This window comes from Pinus tabuliformis, chromosome 8 (genome assembly GCF_031772625.1).
Source record: "Pinus tabuliformis cultivar Carrire ecotype Pingquan chromosome 8, CPIR1, whole genome shotgun sequence".
Lineage (NCBI taxonomy): Eukaryota > Viridiplantae > Streptophyta > Pinopsida > Pinales > Pinaceae > Pinus > Pinus tabuliformis.
Genome location: NC_142294.1, coordinates 1,384,071,226 through 1,384,083,844, shown reverse-complemented (window position 1 = coordinate 1,384,083,844; position 12,619 = coordinate 1,384,071,226). Strand labels below are relative to the sequence as shown.

The following is a 12,619-nucleotide window of genomic DNA, read 5'->3' as shown; positions in this document are numbered from 1 at the left end:
TAGTAGAAAATTTTAATAAAAATTTATTATTATTATTATTATTATTATTATTATTATTATTATTGTAAAATAAAAATATATCTTTATATTTTTCTAAAGACAATATTAACAATTAATTGTTTTTTAATAAAATAAGTATTTTTTATTTACATTTTATAAAAGATGGTAATAAATTATCATTAATATTTTTTATTTATATTTGTCACGATCTCATTAACTTAAAATGCATAACTATAAAAAAAAAAAATTAAGGGTGGGGTCAGTTCGTTAACCCTTTCTTCTTAACCAAATAAGTTTAACTATTATTTACAGTCTCCGCCAAACCTTCACTCATCTACCTACATATTTATGCTTTGTTAGGCTCGGTCCAGCCATTACGCATGCTAATATACCAATATAAAACCTTAGGTAATATCATACCCATTGTACGTGGCTTACTGCCGTGCTAATGTTTGGTAACAGTGACTTAATGTATTGGAACCTTGCTGTCATATCCGGCTCATTATACATGCTAAGTGCCACGTGGTAAATGTGTAAGAGCCCAGCTCACCCTTTTCCGTGGCCAGATGGCTCAACTTCACGTGAAGTCATGTGCCTTGCGGAGGGTTGGCCCACACGGGGTTTCGCGCCAGGACCTCCCGCTTAAATCAACGATGGAGATCTATTCACCTTCATCGAACGGTTCTGGTTTGTTTAGGGTTTGTCATTCGATATTTATTCACCGGGTTCTTCGGACAGAGCTCATTTGCAGTCCACCGCTACAGCCGAGCCCTTCCACACTTCGACTGACCTCTCTGCAACGGCTCCGGTTCCTAGTTCAGGTAACGATTCTTCTGTTATCTATCTGTTACTCCTATTTGCAGTCGGCTCCATAGTTATAATTTCGTTATTCTTGAAACCCTCTGCATACCCTATCTGTGCTCGGTTGTTCACCGTGTAGGTTATGCACAAATCAGTTTGCCAGCGTGCAGGAGGATTTGGGACTAGCGAAGCTTACAGGTATGCTCACCCTGTCTACCAGTTTCTTCTTAGTAAATGGCTTACGGTAATGTTGTGTGATGACTGCGGGCTGAGACATGGCTTGTGTTTTCTGCTTAATGTCTCAGGTCGGATTCCATATTTCAAACCCTTGTGCACTCAACAGACGGCCTCTCCATGCCGGTCTGTCCTGTATGAGCCCTTAGGGTTATGGCTTTCACGCCTTTTACCTATACTTCTGTGCATTTGATTAGTTAGGGTCTCAGGGTTCGAATGTTATTGTCTGTATATTTGAAGCTCGTCCGAGCTATTGACAGATATCTGAAGCTATGTTACTTTATAATAACAGATATGTGAAGCTACGTTACTTTATAATAGCTGTGTCATTTGTGGTTTACCGCTGTCTCCCACGTCTGGACTTCTCACGGCTACAGTAAGGTTTCGCAGTTTCTTAACGAATACTTGTTTTCTATTCACAGAAATTATCAATAATTACTAATGGTCATGTCGTTCTTACATTGCCGGTTCATATGGGAGTTTTATATTCAACATGTTGCTGTTGGTTCATTTCTCTGTTGCTCAATGGAATCATAGTCTTTATGGGTTTACTGCAATATGCGTTATTATGGTTTAAATCTTGATGATTCCACATGCATTTAGTTCTTGCAAGTCTGTTCCCTTATATATATGTTAACAGCGACATCGAGGTTAGTCCTGCACTCGTTATATGAGTGCAGAGACTGCCTCTCCGCGAACAGCTATTTACAGTGGTTCCTAACTGCCGGGTTAGTACATGGTTAACATTCAGGTTGTATTTTCGTATTGCTGCCCTTAACTCGACATTATGTTTTGGCTTCCTGACAATAGGTTAGGTACTTTTTGGTTCTGTTACATGTGAATGTAAAACCCGCTGCCGGGTCTGATATTATGGTTTGGCTAGCACCACTATTATTAGCTATGCAACGCTTTTCTTTACAGCACTATTCCATAATAATGTTTTCACTACACAGTGTTAGTTTTATGTGATATTTCATGCTCAAACAGCATTTGTTCATACTTTATCGTTGGTGTACACAGCATTTCGATTACACCATCTTGTTTCGCTTATACAGTAATAATCTAATAAAAGGTTCTATACAGTTTGATTCGCATGCTATAACATTGACTTATATACTGTTGTTGCTTACATGCAAGCACTGGTTCTGTGCTAGTTGACTGTGTTATTTAACTCGGCGTCTTTCATTCTTAAGGGTTCTATTTACCCTTATTCTCTGGTTTCCCTCACTGTTATTTGATACGGTCTTCCATACCGTCTCAATAGCTTTAAGATTTGACTCTGTTCTGAGCGCATTGTAACTATGCGACCTTTAAACAGAGGTGACCACACATTGTTCATTTACAATATCTTGAAAACTGTATGCATTAACCTGGTTACTATACCACAGTAACCAAAGGAAAATAATACAAGTTCAGTTCTGTGTCCTAACTGTACACTTCAATACCTGTACTTATTCAATAACTAGATTAGAGAATGCATACCTGGTTATTCCCGCTACCGATGTCCTTACTTTCAGAAGTCACCTGCAATGTTTTTGCTCTTATCCTCCCAGCCATGAGATCCAACGCTATGTTGGGTTCTCCCCCCGAGCAGTCCTGCAGGCCTACAGCCCTCAACAGGTCTATTGCACAGATGTGCTAGGGTTATCTGGTCCTCACCAGACTTAACCCTTCTATTCTTTCTCTTTTTCTTTCTTCAGTTCTCTCTCTCTCTCTGTCTTCACAGCACCCCCCTGTTAGGGTGCTCGCTGATCCATTTAACCAATGCCAAGAATTAGTTGTAACTGATATGTAATTTAAAATTACTTTTACGCAGGTTTGATTAACTGATTGGTAATTTAAAATTACTTTACGTGGGGTTAATCACAGTAGGTATATTACAATATTTAATAATAATAATAATGATAATGGTTTGTGTCATAGATATAAATGAAGCCTATGACTATGTGAACCACATTTAGTAAAATAACTATTGTTATTAAAGTTATTATTGTTAATTAATATTACTACTATTTTTATGAGTTAATATTATTATTAAATATTTAAAGTATACTAAATAATTTAAAATTAAATAATATTAAATAAAATATGATAGAGTAAATTAATATTATTTTAATATATAATATAATATTAATATAATAATCTTAATATGGATGTTATATAAATGTTATTATTTATATAGTTATTATTAATAAATAATTGGTTTTTAACAAAATACTAATAATAATAATACTAATAATTATAATTATTATTATTATTATTAATGGTTTGTATCATAGATATAAATAAAGCCTGAAGCCAAGCACATTTACTAAAATAATTATTGTTATTAACATTATTATTGTTAATTAATATTATTACTATTATTATCCGTGAATATTATTATTAAATATTTAAATTATACTAAATACTTTGTGGTTTGTGTCATAAGTATAAATAAAGTCTTATGAACTAAATTTACTAAAATAATTATTATTATTAAGATTGTTATTGTTAATTAATATTACTACTATTATTATCATAATATTATTATTAGCTATTTAAATTAGACTAATTAATTTAAAATTAAACAATATTAAATAAAATATTGGACAGAAACTTAATATTATTTTAATATAATATAATATTAATATAATAATCATAAATATATAATAAGATGATAATTTGGTTATTATTACTTATATAGTTATAAATAATTGGTTTTTAATAAAATAAACATAATTATAATAATTATTAATCTGGTTGATATAAGATTATTGGCGTATATCAACCATAGTTACCAAGTTCGTCCGTACCGCTGAAAAAAATACGTTAATTCGCCAGTTCGGTTCGATACGGTGATTAATTCGGAGAATTCCAATTCGGTTCGCTGTCTTAATTCGGAGAATTCCAATTCGGTTCGCTGTCTCCAACATTCACTCTGCTTCGTCCCTTAGCTTGAATGTGTTTCGCTCCCAACATGACTCTGTTTCGTCCCTTAACTTGAATGTGTTTCGCCCCCAAAAAGAATACGTGATGTGCTTGGTTACACTGAACAGTGGCCATATAAGCAAAGTAAGGTATAAGGTAAATAGATCTGGAAGTTTGATATATACCAATCTATATGGTTGACTAAATATATAAGAATTTTTTAAATTACAGATTTTTAAACATTGTTTAAATATATTTTATAAATTCAGAAAATGGTGTTCTAGGTATGTAAACTGAAAAGTATTGATTTTTTTTTTAATAAAACTTATAGTTATCTTTATAATTTAAAAATTTACTTTTCAATTGGTGGAAATAGGTTATTGAACTTACTCTTCAATTTTTGAATAGGAATCGTCCTGGCAAGGTAAAATTTTAATTCCAGCTTTGCTTTGTTCATGCATTAGAAGAATATAAATTCGGACCTGCCCAACACTGGTGGAAATAATAATAATAAAGGAAGGGCAAAACAAGTTTAGAACTAGGCAACTTTGGTGGAAAATTGAAATAATAGAGAGAAAGGCAAAGCTAATACTAAGATCAATTAGCTTTTATATATTTTGTTATAAGAATTAGCAAGTTCATATTTCTTATTGGAAAAAAATAAAAAATAAAAGTGATTTTTATAGAAAAAAAAATGGTAATTTCTATCTTAGCAAATTGGTAATTCTTATTGGAAAAAAAAAGACTATAATTTTTATTAAAAAAAAAATAGTAATTTCTATATTAGAAAATTTCATAAAATGACAATTGCAATTAAAAAAAAGATAATTCCTACCTTACAACAAATTATAAAATAGAAAATTGGAAATTATAAAATAGCAAATTGGTTGCAAATCAATAACTCTGATATCAAACATAAAAAACAATAACTTCTATTTTGGAAAAAAATCAACATATACAACTTTTATATTTTAATTAAAATTTTGAGTATAAGTATTGTTTATTTAAATTTGTAAATAAAATAAAAAAATTAATATATTTAAGTATTTGTAAGATATATAGTGTCGAATTTTTTCAGTATTGAATTTTATAGAATCAAATTTTTTCTGATCAAATTCGAATCAGAATCCGAATTCAAATTTGGTAACTATGATAGCAACCATATTGATAAATGTGATTTAATGGGCTATGTGAAAAGGCGTGAGGCTACCACCAATAGTTCATCACAGTACAGATCACGACCTCCTGTTTTCTCAATTTCTACCCACATTCGTCTGCACTCAATTAATTCCACAGAAACCACTTGCAAGTTGCGACGACCTTGCGATGCCTGGCATTCGTCGATAGAAAGCCAGTTTGACAAGAACCACCTACGACGACCCGGTTAATGGTTAAACCATAGAAATACTTTTCACTGCGCACGATGTTTCTTGATGGGCAGGGGGATCTACCAGATGGAAGAGAGGTTGTGGTTAAATGGTTGTACATAGGTTCAAGTCAAGGAAATGAGGAATTTTTGAATGATGCAAATCTCGTGAGTCGTGTTCAGCATAGGAATGTAGTGAAACTGTTGGGTTGCTCAGTGGAAGACTCCGAACGGCTACTAGTTTAAGAATACCTCCAACAGTAGCCTCAAAAATATTACATTTGGTTGCTTCTCCCTCTTTAATAGTTGCACTGATCCTGATTTGTTCTAGTTGCACCGACGCTAATATTTTTGGTGTTTGTTTTGCAGGTAAAGAAAAATTCCATTTACTTGATTGGAGAGATGTATGAAATAATAGTTAGAACTGCGCGTGGGCTTGCTTATCTTCACAAAGAATATGAAATTCTAATCATTCATAGAGATATGGAGATTTCATTGTACATAGTGTTTTGCTGAGGTTATTGTACATTGTACCGTGGAGAGCTAACAAAGAAAGCGGATGCATTCAGCGTTGGAGTGCTTGTACTCGAAATTATCAGCGGAAGAAAGAATCAGAATTGGCCTCAAGACATGGAGTTTTTGATCGAACGGGTATAGCTATTGTGGATCTCATCTTTGAAGTAGATATTTTCGAACATGTTATAAATTATAATAATGATTTGTTGCTAACTAAAGTTGTATGCTGTTGGAATGTTAATTCCAACTGCAGCAGGTTACAGGTTACAGGCGGACCGTGACAGCAATGGCAGCGCAGTGATCGTGAGTTTTCCGGCGTGGATTGACCAGAAAACGGCACCGGATTCTCTCGGGTTGATTTCAGGCGAAAGGAATAAACTGGCGATCGAACCCGAGAACATATAGAGCTGACACGTGGTTTACCACTGACGTAACGCAACGTCACTTTCTCGAGTGGTAAAGCTCAGCAGTTAAGTGCCTTCCGATATCAACCTCCGCCGTCCGATCTGGTTGTGTGTTCTCCACCGTCGATCTCCGAAGTTGCAGCCCGTCCGCGTCAAGTCAGAATTTTTGCGTGGAGTGTGGACAATGCTTGGTTGACTGTCGTCCTATCTGCGATGGAAGAATTAATGGTTTTTAATGGTTTTCGTATTGTTTGGTGGAGTCCCATTAATATGGGCATGGGCGCTTAGTTTTAACATAGTTTTTATATATATGTTTTATATATATGCGTTGACCATTATTTTCATAAATACACATGGAACGAAAAAAAGGTGTGCGTGTTTTTATATGTGTTGGTCATTGTGAAATGTGAGCGCGCGAGAGCTGAAGTGTATGCTGTAGTTTTTATTGAGTGGTGCCTGCGAGCAAGTTATTTTGGGCATGGTGGCTGTGCACAATGTGAGTGCGTTTTTTTTATATATGTAATGCCCATTAAAACCAGAGGTGAGCGTGGTTTATATGTTTTATACATATATGTTGGCCATCGTGAAAGAGATGAGCGTGGATTGTTTTAAGTGTTGGCCATTGTAAAAATGATGGAGGCAGCATAGTGCACAACAGTGCGTAGTAAAGCAAAGAGGAGATGAATGCACAGCAGTGCTATCCGCAAAGATGAAAGGTGCAGCAGCGAAAGAGCAGGGAGAGCTCAGAATGAAGACCAGCATGTGAAGCAGGGGAAGATATTGCACAGCAGTGCATAGATCTTTTTATGTATTGGATTTGCATGGAAATGCAAAAGAAAAGAGTGCTCAAGCATTCTTGAAATTGTGAATGTAATTTACTGCATATGTGTAAAATATTTTTACAGCAATATGTGTAAAAATAGTTTTACAGCAGTAATGTAAAAGGGGTTTTACAGCAGTAAACCCAGCATAGTGAAATCTCAGGTGGAGAGAAAAGACATAGTTTTTTTTTTATGGGTGAATGTAAGTTTTGGTAAATCTCTCTCAGCAAAGAGGATGAATGTTGTTTCAGGCTTTATATCTTAATCAATAGAAATATTTTTATGGCTGTGTAATACTCTGTTCTGAGATTTTTTTTTAAGGGCTTCCCTGTGCAAAAGATCCTGGAACAGTGGAAACAGCGCATTGCCTCTGTGGTGTTAATGTTTGTTTGGTTTTGGTATTTCCCCATTGAAAAATACCCAACAGTGGTATCAGAGCCAGTCCAGGCTCTTTGAAGACTCAAAGAAGCTGAAGGAAGGTGTTGTTGCAGCAGTCAAACCTCTCCAGCAGTGTGAAGTTTCAGCCAAAGGGATTCAGGTATTTCTCAAGTTTTTGAGTTATTATTAAAGGAACAGTCAGTGATTTAAAAAAAACACAGTCAAGGATTTAAAGCCTAGATAAGAATGGCAAGGTCAAAGAAGAAAGCCTCCAAGCCTACTAAAAATGTGTCTCCCTCCTCTACTAAACTAGAAGGCAATCTATTTGAAAGCATTGTATTTGAGGTTCCAAAGTTTGATGGAAACTTTGATGTATGGGAAATAATGATGAGGGCTTTCCTAATGTCTGAGGGGATTGAAGTCTGGGAGTCAGTGATTGATGACAGCAAGATGGATAAAGAATCCATGGAGTATGATGCACAAGCAGCAAAACTAATCTTGGATGGACTCCCTGATTCTGTGAAGAGGAATCTAGGAAAATATACATCAGCAAAGGATATATGGGATAGACTGCATGACCTTCATGCAAAGGGAGCACTGACCATGAAAATGAGTCAAGAAGAAAGTTATGAACCCATCATAGAAGCTGAGAATGAGAAGCTTGACCTCATCAAGGTTCAAGTAAGAGAAAGGGATGAAGAGCTGGCCAAGCTTAAGAAGGAACTTGATGAATGCAAGACGAAGCATCATGAAGAAGTCATATCCATTGCAAATCAGCTGAATGAAGCAAAGAAGCAGGAAGATGCCTTGACAAGTCAACTTGAACAAAGGCACATGAGATTGAATAAGCTTGTAGAAGAGATTGGACAGTACAAGGTAGAGGTTTCCTCTCTTAAGTCTGAACTACAAGAAGCCAGGAAGCAGGCACAAGGAGCTGAAAAGAAAATGAAGAGCAGTCAAGCAAAAGATGAAGAAATCTCCAAAATGAAGACAGATATTATCTCCTTCAAAATAGTAGCAGCTGAAGCTACTCGTAGCAAGGAAGAAATTGAGGGACAACTAGCAAAGAGAAATGATGTATGTGAACAGTTGGAAGAAGAGATTGTCCTCCTCAAGAAGAAGGTTGAAGGGATGAACAAAATAATGAAGAGCTCTCAAGCATTGGATGACATGCTCAGCTATCACAGATCTCCATTTGATAAATCAGGACTTGGGTATGTAGGTGAACCCTCAAACAAGGATGAGGATGCTTTAAGCAAGGGAGATGTGAAGACGCCAGAAAGAGATGGTGATGCTCCTAGATCCAGCAAAGGCAAGGAGAAAAATGAAGGCAGCAATAGAAGAAATCCTGCTCCAAGAAGAGAACCAACTTCAAGAAGAAATGTAGCTGATGGCAAAAAGGCAAGAGGCAATGGTGATCATCAAAGGATCTCAAGGCAGCAAGGCTTCAGAAGTACATCAAGGAAACCTCCATCTCCCAGGTACCAAAGTTCATTTTTTGGTTATTGTTATGCTTGTTCAAACTTTGGTCATATGGCAAAAGACTGTAGAGCATTTCATGGAGATAGATGTTGTGGTCCCCGACAATCTCCAAGAAACAATTTTAGAAGAAATCATGAAATGTCTTTCATGAAAAATGTTAAATGTTTCAAGTGTCATAACATTGGGCATATGGCACGTGACTGTAACTTAACATGGGCTCTTACACAAGCTAGACCCATGCAAAAGAAGAAAGTTACACAAGTATGGAGAATGAAGGAAAGGCAATCTAAAAACCCCTTGAACTCTCCAGTGGATCTAAATTTGTTTTAAGAAAACTTTGCTGAAAGAAGACAAGCATACATTAAAGGGGAGCTTGTAATTTTTGTTTGCTGAACTGTATTAACAGTCATTTGTTGATGGAGGATGTATTGCAGCGCAGCAGTTGCAAATGAAATCTTTGTTAATCCCTCTGAAAGGTAATATGCAGCAGTGATGAAATCAGCAATGTTTTTGCTTTGTGTTTATGCAATATGCACATAAATGCATAAAGAAGAAAAGATGGCAGCGCTGAAATGTAAAGAGCAGCAGCGGGATAAGAGAAAAATGCAGAGCATGGAGACCCTCACAGCAGTGGGAAGATAGAACACAAAACAGCAGTTTGGAATTTTTTTGTGGAGCACATGCATTGAAATGCATAGCAATGGAATTTTTATGTAATGTGAGAGAATATACTCACAGCAGAGTGAGTGTAATTCACAGCAGATGAAATGTTTTGTATTGGGAATGAAAATGCAAAGCAGTGAGAAGAAAATGAGAAGAAGGCAAAACGCAGCAGAACGTAAATGCCCAGTGGCTGAGAATGCAATGAAATTCTTTCACACAGCAGTAAAAAAAATGTAATGTTTTTTTTATGCAATGCAGCATGCAAAGAAATGCATAAAGAAAAACAGGGACAGCAGATTTTTAATGCACACTGGATGTATAAGAATGTGTGTGGCAGCAGAAAGCCAAAGGAATTGCACAGTAGTGCATTGTGTAAAAAAAATGAAGACTAAGATTGTGTGAAGCAAGGGTGCATAAGAAAAGGCAGCAGCCTGTGTTATTTTTGTGGAGAATGAAGTGCCAAGAGTATGGGCACAGCAGTATGATGAAACAAAAGGCAGCGACAGTGCAAATTGCAGAGGCAACGCAGCAGCAAATATAAACCCAGGGATGACAGTCTATGGTTATGGGCATGGACAGCAGTGAATATGAAAAATGCAGCAGCAAGAAGTTATGGACAGCAGCATGATGGCAAGAAGGAGAAGCACACAGCAATGCAAATGTGAAAAATGCAGCAGCAAGAAGTTTTGAATAGCAGCAATTGCAAAAGAAATTTTCCTTACAGCAGTAAAGGTAAATGTAATGAATTTGTTGTTCATTGAATTGATATGCAATATATGCAACAGCAGTGAGTGCAAGAAATGTTTACACACAGCAGTGTAAATTTGTAAATTGGGACAGTGTAATTGTTCCAGAAAAGACAGAGTATTTGTCTTTGAAAAGTGCAGAAGCAGTGCAAGTGTAGACACAGCAGTGTGGGGTAGACGCAGCAAAGAAGATGGCACAACAGTGCAGCAGAGAATATGCAGCAGCATAAAAGAACAATGTAATGAGTTTGCACACAAAGCAGTGCAATGTTTGTTTGTTTTGGAACTGCATTTGAAGCAGTCATTTGGTAAATCCCTCTATCAAGAGGATGATGCTTTTCAGCATAGTCATTGGTGAATCCCTCTATTGAGAGGAAGATGTTTCTTTATAACAGGTAAATCCCTCTGTCAAGAGGAAGGTGCTCTTCAGCACATTGTTATGGTGAATCCCTCTGTCATGAGGAAGGTGCTCTTAAGCACAGTTTCAGGTTAATCCCTCTATTAAGAGGAAGACAACATTGTTTGTTTATGAACTGCATCAGAAGCAGTTGGAGAATCCCTCGATGTGAGGAAGTGTTTGGGTAAGATTGAATGCCCAGCAGTTGAAATTAAAGGGGAGTGTTGGAATGTTAATTCCAACTGCAGCAGGTTACAGGTTACAGGCGGACCGTGACAGCAATGGCAGCGCAGTGATCGTGAGTTTTCCGGCGTGGATTGACCAGAAAACGGCACCGGATTCTCTCGGGTTGATTTCAGGAAAAAGGAATAAACCGACGATCGAACCCAAGGACATATAGAGCTGACACGTGGTTTACCACTGACGTAACGCAACGTCACTTTCTCGGGTGGTAAAGCTCAGCAGTTAAGTGCCTTCCGATATCAACCTCCGCCGTCCGATCTGGTTGTGTGTTCTCCACCGTCGATCTCCGAAGTTGCAGCCCGTCCGCGTCAAGTCAGAATTTTTGCGTGGAGTGTGGACAATGCTTGGTTGACTGTCGTCCTATCTGCGATGGAAGAATTAATGGTTTTTAATGGTTTTCGTATTGTTTGGTGGAGTCCCATTAATATGGGCATGGGCGCTTAGTTTTAACATAGTTTTTATATATATGTTTTATATATATGCGTTGACCATTATTTTCATAAATACACATGGAACGAAAAAAAGGTGTGCGTGTTTTTATATGTGTTGGTCATTGTGAAATGTGAGCGCGTGAGAGCTGAAGTGTATGCTGTAGTTTTTATTGAGTGGTGCCTGCGAGCAAGTTATTTTGGGCATGGTGGCTGTGCACAATGTGAGTGCGTTTTTTTTATATATGTAATGCCCATTAAAACCAGAGGTGAGCGTGGTTTATATGTTTTATACATATATGTTGGCCATCGTGAAAGAGATGAGCGTGGATTGTTTTAAGTGTTGGCCATTGTAAAAATGATGGAGGCAGCATAGTGCACAGCAGTGCGTAGTAAAGCAAAGAGGAGATGAATGCACAGCAGTGCTATCCACAAAGATGAAAGGTGCAGCAGCGAAAGAGCAGGGAGAGCTCAGAATGAAGACCAGCATGTGAAGCAGGGGAAGATATTGCACAGCAGTGCATAGATCTTTTTATGTATTGGATTTGCATGGAAATGCAAAAGAAAAGAGTGCTCAAGCATTCTTGCAATTGTGAATGTAATTTACTGCATATGTGCAAAATATTTTTACAGCAGTATGTGTAAAAATAGTTTTACAGCAGTAATGTAAAAGGGGTTTTACAGCAGTAAACCTAGCACAGTGAAATCTCAGGTGGAGAGAAAAGACAGAGTTTTTTTTTGATGGGTGAATGTAAGTTTTGGTAAATCCCTCTCAGCAAAGAGGATGAATGTTGTTTCAGGATTTATATCTTAATCAATAGAAATATTTTTATGGCTGTGTAATACTCTGTTCTGAGATTTTTTTTTAAGGGCTTCCCTGTGCAAAAGATCCTGGAACAGTGGAAACAGAGCATTGCCTCTGTGGTGTTAATGTTTGTTTGGTTTTGGTATTTCCCCATTGAAAAATACCCAACATATGCGTGGTTGATATTGGTCAATTACTAGACCTGGAAAATATATAATGGGGAGCGAGCTTTGGAAGTTATGGATCCCACATCGGAGGGTACTTATTCTTGGAAGGAAGGGATTAGAGTCACTAAGATTGGTCTACTGCGAACACAAGCAGTTGTAGCGTGTTGAGGCCTTCAATGTCTCGTGTGGTGACGATGTTGACCTGCGAGAAAGAACATATTCCTTTGCCCACAAGCCCCCCTTTCATAGATATGCATA

At 36.8% G+C, this 12,619-nt stretch overlaps 1 long non-coding RNA gene across 1 annotated transcript; it reads left to right on the top strand.

The window, feature by feature from the left end:
* The first annotated feature begins 759 nt into the window (after nucleotides 1-759).
* LOC149240718 (uncharacterized) lies at nucleotides 760-1,494 on the top strand. The gene is made up of 3 exons (XR_016245548.1): nucleotides 760-821; nucleotides 941-999; nucleotides 1,107-1,494. It is a non-coding gene; the product is annotated as an uncharacterized LOC149240718 (long non-coding RNA).
* The last annotated feature ends 11,125 nt before the right edge of the window (nucleotides 1,495-12,619 follow it).